Source organism: Leucopleurus acutus (assembly GCF_964270905.1).
Source record: "Leucopleurus acutus genome assembly, chromosome: 21".
Classification (NCBI taxonomy): Eukaryota; Metazoa; Chordata; class Mammalia; order Artiodactyla; family Delphinidae; genus Leucopleurus; species Leucopleurus acutus.
Window position 1 is genome coordinate 12,923,075 of NC_139163.1, and position 8,044 is coordinate 12,931,118.

An 8,044-nucleotide genomic window follows, 5' to 3' on the forward strand; every position below is an offset into this window, starting at 1 on the left:
CCAACAAGGGCCTCGTGACTGGGGATGAGAGGACGCAGAGTGGCCGCAGAGTACACCGTGAGAGCAGAAACCCCACGGGAATGCAGGTGTCCTGATGGATGCCAGAGAGGGGGGGAGGGGGGGAGGACAGTCAAACAGAATGACGTTCATCTCAGCAGGACCCACGGGGCACCTGTGACACTGGAAAACCAGATACCTCCAACCTCCTCCTCCCTGCATGTCATGATGCTTCACAAACTCCCAGGCAGGGAGTGAGCCCCAAGTTGGATGGTTTAACTCTGAGGGGATTGGGTTTGCCCTAAACCAATGAGTTCTCCACTACCAAGCAGAACTGAGGTTCAAGTAACTTGACATATTAACAGAGTGATAAAGACAGTTCTCGTATCCAGTGACCCCACCCATGTCACAGATCTAAGCCTAAATCAGCCTGCTTTTACCAGAAACTCCTGCCAAGGAAACCTGACATACACCACTCACAATCCTCCAACTCAGCTTTAGCTAGTTTACCTTACCCTAGAAAACAGGACCTGCTAGTTTTGTAAGGAAATCCCCACCCTCCTACCCGGTCATGCTGTTTCCACGTGGCCTCTTCTCTCTGTAAACCTCCTTCTTGCCCAAAATCCCTCCGGAAGTGGGTTCCACTGCTTGTGAGACGCTGTGCTCCCCAAATCCTTGAATAAGGGACTTCAAACTCATTACTAACTCGTTTTCGTTTTGTCATTAAATGAGAAAGTTGTGAGGGGAAACAGAATAAGCCACCCCAAAGTAGCCACTTGACATGTGGATGTTTTGGCCTGAAGGCAATGAAGACCCAGCAGTCTCTGGAAAAGCTTTTTGCCTCTCCCTTAACTGCCTAAAGGAATTTAGATAAAGGGCTTGTTGCAGGAAAAGAGCTATTACTAGAGAGAACTTTCATCTCAGAAAGACTTATCTGCAAGGCAAGGCAAACATTTGTTTACCAGACATTTTTTTCTTCTCCTCTTCCTGTGATTTGTCTTCCTGCCCTTTGAAGCCCAGACCCCTACCCCCTTCTTCTTGGCTCAAGAAGGATGGTATGTAAGCCTCACTTAGAATAGAAGGGGCACAAAGTTGAGAGCTCTAAGTACAGATAAGTCAAGAAAGTAGTTTCCCTAGTTCTACTGGCATTTCCAACAACAGCAAACTGATGGATACGTAGAATAACCTGCCATGGTTCTCTAGAGCTTTAATCTGTCAAGACAACTTTTCCATCGTTATCTTTTTAAAAATTCTCATGTCACTACTACTGGAAGGAGATATTATTGCCCCCATTTTAGAGAAAGAGAAACTGGAGTTCAGACTGGGGAAGAGGCAGCTAGCGAGCGGATTCCAGAGCTGGTACTACCCAAACTACACGAAACCAACCCAGTGGAGGAAGTGGGCACGTGGGAGGTGAAGCAGGGCGGGGGGGGGGGGGAATTCTGAGCTGAAATGAACTGTGACTGTATTTAGTGAAAAACATTTCTTAGTCATAGTTTACCTGTAAGCTTCACATGCTGAAAAAAATGGGTTGCCCAACAAACATAAGACCTTCAAAGACAGTGCAGGTGTCAACTAGGAATTTCCCAGAATTTACTTGATGTGATTCAAAATTATGCTCCCGTCCAACAAAGCAAGTTGGTATCAGTGCAGTGGTTTGAAGGGACTTTTACATCAGGGCTTGAACACAGAGCAGATGCCCTTAAGGCTCATAGATAAACTTTCCCAATAAGCTTCCATCGGTGACTTGATGGCTTTCAAGAAGAAAACTGGAAAGAGAATCCCTAACACTTTTAGTGGTTAACTTTAAGGATGTGAATGTATTATAGTGGCTCTGAGTCTAGCCTATCTTTTTTATGTTTTCCTTGGGTAAACCAAACCACTGTTTTGGTTCAACTATTTCAACATATTAATTCTGCTCTATGCTTGAGGGCATGTGAGGAGATGAGAGAACCCAGGGGGTAAATCAGGTTCTAATTTTGTCCCATTTTGTACTTACATGAGAAATTCAAATGAAATATAAAGGATATTTGATTGCTTTGAATATCAGAGAGATATACCCAAAAAGTTCATATTAAATTTCTCACAGTAAAGGTTTTTTGAAAAAAATTTGTTTAGAAGGTACCAAGGGTACCTTCAACAGGGATTAACTGAAACGAAAATAGGCAAATGGAATCTATCCTTAATGGACAGACTTTTAATATTTAGATCATTTAATTTTGTATCAGCCTGGGTTGGGTCAAGGGTGTGATGATAAATCAGACCAGAGCTGATACACACAAGACAAATCTGATTTGTTCGCAGTGCAAGGTCCCAAGCTCACAGCTGGGGACAGAGAGCCACGAGGAGGGCGAGCAGGAGATGGGGAGAGCAGGGTGAGGCGTGGGTGCAGAACAAGATTTTGGTACCCAGACTGCCCCCATCACTTACCCCCGCAGGAGTTCAACCCGTTCTCACAGATTTACAAATAATTGAAACCCTCAACAGACACCACTTGCACATTTTATTGCTCAGTCTCTTACGTCAGAATTTGCATCAGCAACAGTAGCTCTGGAAGCAAATGTTCAAAACAGAGACCCAGCAGCATTGGCTGGAAACAGGCAACTACGATTTCTACCTGGTGCTTTTGTCTATTTTATGTTCCAGTTACAAACTGGAAACAAAAATATATATATTTTAAAGTTTTGAGCAGAATTATTGGTTATGTTTTCTAAGCTTTAAAAATGAGCAGGGACCTTGGAAAATGTGAGATTATGTCCCTCCTTATTTTGGGAGTGAGGAGGAAATGAAGGAGGTGGGAGTTAAAATGCCCTTTCTTTTATGAATGGTGATAACAGGTGGTAGTTTTAAACAGTGTTAATTGGCAGAAACAGAAGGTGGATTTTTAAAAGTCCCCTAAAAGCAAAGGTTTATAAACAAAACTACATTTTATCACATTATCTTATACTATACTCCTGCACATGGAAGCTCATTTCAGCAAATCAGTGCCCATAGGGAGGAGGACACATCCAGCATTCTCACCCCTTAGTTCCATGACCTCAGTTCCAAAATGGTCTTTCATACTACTTCACTCTTCAACTTAATCAGTCACATCTTTTTCATGATTGAATTTGCCCCACCTCCCATCCATTCTGACTACAATCTGCAATCCTTTTAGTCTTATTGTTCCACTGCTTGTACGATGAGGGTTCTTCAAATTCATCAGGACCATCAGGCCACAGACCACTCTTCTTATTCCCTAAAATTACCCCCTTCTGTGTTCAGTGCCCCGTCTCTCCAGCTTAGCTCCATGGTCCATCAGTTGAGTAGTAACTCATTTTGCAGTCTCCTGAAGTCCGTGGCTCCTCTTTTTTTTTTAATAAATGTGGGAAAATACCCAAAGTTGGATGAAGCCAACACATACCAAGCAGCTGAATTATCCTAGATAAAACCCCACAACAGGGCAGGCTGGTACCACTGTGATTCACCATCGCTGCTTTCAACTGGGTCCTAAACGCTGCCCAGCGATCTCACTGAACTCCCGTCAACTCACTCTCCAGCTCTTGACAATGGTTTCAAAGCTTCCTTATTCTTCTAACCCTTTGAACAGTTAACTTTGAGCACAGTCATTGTCTTCTACTTCTTAAAAAATAGAGTGTTATAACCTCCTGCTACAAAACTTACAAGCCTAGCTTTATTCACATCCAGCTTCTCATATTTCCTCCCGTTAAAAACAAACAAACAAAAAAACCCCACCTCCTCTCTGCATCCCCACAATTAGCTCAGATTTAACCCTCTCTCATTGCTTAGGAACCCTACGCTGTCAGTTACTTTTCCCTCCAGTATTTTCAGTCTTTTTCCGGACTGGATTCTCGCCATCAGCATTTAAACATGCTCAAATCTCTCACACAACACAACATTTCAACTCATTTCCCCCTCTAGCTACTTCTTCCCGCCAACCCCACCCTTCCTTCGAAGGCAATTTCTCAAGTTTTCTGTACTTTTAATTTCCGTTTCCTCACTTGGCACTCATATAGCAGTCCTCTCTAAGCTGGCTTCTGCCTCAATATTTGCACAGAATCCCCTTTGTCAAGATCACCTATAACCTCCTGTCACAAATCCAATGCATATTTCAAATGTTCATTTTCTCTGAATTTTCAGTAGTTTGCCCCGGCAGGCCACTTCCTCGGGAAGCAGTTTCTTCCCTTGGCTTTCTCACCCTATACTCTCCTGTTTCCCCACCTTCAGCCCTGGCCATCCTTTTCGGTCTCCTTTCCTGGGTCCCTAGATGTTGGAGCCTCTTCCCGCTGCACTAGTACTCTGGCCCTAGGTGGGATCTGTAGGTATAGCATCCTCAAGGCCCCACTCTGCAGCATCTCCCTGTTAGCCTCACCTGCTCTCCTTCTGCTGACTCCCCCTCCACCCACAGTGGCCTCCTCAATGCTCCTTAAACCTGCCGGGCAGAAATGAGTCTTTGGAAATATTTCAGTAAAATCAGTGAATTAGCTTTCAATACATTGGCCAAACATGCTTCCCTCTTGGGAAACTGTATATGAGGCTGTTAGGTCCCTGAGCTGACATTTAAGTCACCTAAAACCAAAGCATAAGGTGTAGATCAGACATTGGCCTCTTAGCTCAAACATGCTACTTAATAGCTTTTGCACCAACTTTAAATCTGGAAAAACATTTTCTTGAAAGGGAGATGCTTGCTTTTTCTGAACATCCCTAAGCATTTCAGTTCCTCAGTTCTTTCAATTATCAACGTAGCAGACGGTAGAGATTCTGTGCACAAAAATTCTTTGCTGGATATTTCTTGGTCTGCCTCATCATGTGATAATTTATTACAATCATATTGCAAAGGATAAGGATGGAACAACTAGAGAGTGAATTAAGAAACGAATGTGAATAGTCTAGTTTGCTCCTTGAGCTATAAAAAACTGATGCTGAGTATTACTTTAGGCTCAAGTTCTAATATCAAGCGTGTTACGATTTCTCAGCTAATACCTACAGAGGTTGAAGCAAAGAAGAAAATAAACAAGCTAAACAAAACCTGCAACATGGCTATGGACAGCCATGGCATCCCTCCCAGCCCTACCCCCGTATGGAACCACGTTCTCATTCCTGAAAGTTTTGTGCCATCCCCATCCCCCCTTGATTTGATTCCATTTTTGAAGCCAGGTAATAATACATTGACACGGTTCCAAAAAGTCAAAACGATATAGAAAAGTCAACACAAAAGAAATTTCACTTCCATCCCTGTTCCCATCCACCATTTACATTTGTATTAGTGCCCTTTATCCTCCTGGTGTTGCTTTACGCATATTCTTATGCTCTCCCCGCCCCCTAGACCTTTTTTACACAAATTACAGCATACTGTCTATGGCGTTCTGTGTTTCGTCCTTTCCCACCTGATCATACATGCTGGAGACCTTTATCAGTTCAAGAGGGTCCTCCTCGTTCTGTTTTACAGCAAGTCGTGTTCCACTGTGTGGATGCAACAGTGTATCTAACCTATCGTTTTTACAGCTGGGTTGCTGTAGAAGAATGCTAAGGTGAATCATTGCGTATATACTTTTGTACATGTACGGGTGTATGGGCAGTTTGAGCTCCAAGACCTGAGATTGCTACTTCAAGAGTAAATAATTGGATAGGTATTGCCGGATTCTCCTCCACACGTGGTTGTGCGGTCCCACCAACGGGGGATACATTTCCCCACAGCTCAGCCAACAGAATGTTGTCAAATGAGGTCTTTTGTCCGTCTGCTAGATGACAGATGATACCTTAGTTTAATCTGAATTTCTCTTGTGATGATTAAGATTTTCATCTGAGGTATAAGGGACATTTGGTGTTTTTCTATGAACTGTCTGTTCATGGCCCTTAGTCCATTTTTCTATTGGGTTCTTGGCCTTGGTATTTTTCTTTTTAATATTGAAGACTTCTTTATTTAGCAGAGATTAGAATGGGCTCTACTATCAACGTACTACAGAACTATAGCTTTAAAAGAGTCTTAAGGGAGTTATCCTCTACTCCTTGGAAACAGGAATCCCCTAGTCCCAATTAGAGAATTTTATTAGTTTTCTGACTTAAAAGTAATGTACATTCACTATAGAAATACTGGAAGAAATGTAAACCATTCATGCTTGCACTTTCTCATATTTCTCTTCTAGGTACATAAAACACAAAGGGGACTTCTTCCCCTGTCACAGCTCCTCTCCCAGAGCTGACCATCTGGGGACATCACAGGTTTTTTTTCAACCCTCCCCCGCCCCCAGTTCTTCCCCCCACCCTCTATTCACCCTACTAAAAATTTATGGGTTGAAGTGATTCATTTCAGCAATATCCTTTATACTCTGCTACTCCGCATTCCTCCAAGCAAGGAAACAAACAAAAATATGGTCATATTTAGGGGCTGTGATCTCTGCAAACTTCGTATCCTTCCTGGCATCATGGTAACTTTAGAAATGGTCTTCTGAGAGGGACCTGGGAGAAAAGGAAGGCTGCTTATCCTATTCGGTAATTTGCCACCATCTCAAAGTATTTGATTAAAGGGTCCTGCTGCATCTTCTCTGGCCCTTCCAAATCAAGCACTTGGTTAAAAATATTTTAATTTCAGCGAGTAGCACATCAGAAACAACAACAAACACTTGAATGTGATGGCAATTTTAAGTTAAAATTTATATTTGGAAATAAAAATTCATAATAACAAATTTTTTATAAAATTGTCACATAGGGGTTTCCCTGGTGGCGCAGTGGTTGAGAGTCCGCCTGCTGATGCAGGGGACGCAGGTTCGTGCCCCGGTCCGGGAGGATCCCACATGCCGTGGAGCGGCTGGGCCCGTGAGCCATGGCCGCTGAGCCTGCGTGTCCGGAGCCTGTGCTCCGCAACGGGAGAGGCCACAACACTGAGAGGCCCGCGTACCGCCAAAAAAAAAAAAAAAAAAAAAAAAAAATTGTCACACAGGAACACACTTTAAGATACTTCATTGACTTCGAAAAAATTACAGACATAGCCAAAACAAATAGCTTTCATTTATAAATGTGAGTTCCTTTCTTTCAGCAAAAGAAGGCTCACAGGAAATGTCAGACGGAAAAGCAGTGGGATACAGCGATGCAGGGACGGCTCAACATCTCTTGAGCTAGGAGGCTCCTAGCCTGCTGTCCCCAGCTTGGGCCATGCTGCTTCTCCTCTCTGGCCTTCAGTTTCCCTGGGCACCAAAGGAGGGAAGACTGAATGACTGCTAACGTCCTGCATGCCATGGTCCTTTCATTTCAGAGAACCGTATATGATCACAACAGTATCATTCTCCTTTGATTATAAATGTCAACAAAATACAACTTAACATGCTCAAAAATTTTACTACAAAGAGTGCTATGATTTTTCCCATCCTTGGCAAAGGATGGTTGAGGGCCCATATTATTGGGCCACACCGCTTATATTGGAAAATGAGGAAATGCTAATGAAATTGCTTTTATGGGCTGACATTCATGGATGGCAGAAAGGGACATTCCAGAAGGAGTCCAGGATCTGCTCTTCGGGAGTACTTCAGCTCCCAAAGCTTGGTGGCCAAGTGCACACGTGGCCACACCCATGTCTGCGTGCTGTCTGTCAAGGTCACTGAGCACTTGTTATCGTTGAAGGGGAGAGACCTCAGGATTTTCCCCTAACAACACTCCGAGCGTCTTGTAAATCATATTCATATTCATACACTTAAGCATTAATTTACATACTTAATTTCTGACAGGCTGACAACTGCAGCCCTTCTCCCCCTCGGTGTAAAGTGAGAAGTGAATTGTTATTCAGTGTATCCAGTACAGTGGTAATGGTGCTAGCTGTATTTTATATAATGTGCTATCTGCAGAAAGGCAGATAAGAATTTAACATCCAATTAAAAGCTGTCATTGAAAAAATTGAAAAAAAAAAGTGCTACAACTTTTATTATGACTCTCACCATCTTTTGAAAATTTCCATTTCAGAAGTTTGATTTGGTTCACTTTCTTGGAGCTTCTTGCCTTGGGAGCATCCTCCATGTACACCTCCATGTACATGAAGAAACTAGCCAGCATTCCT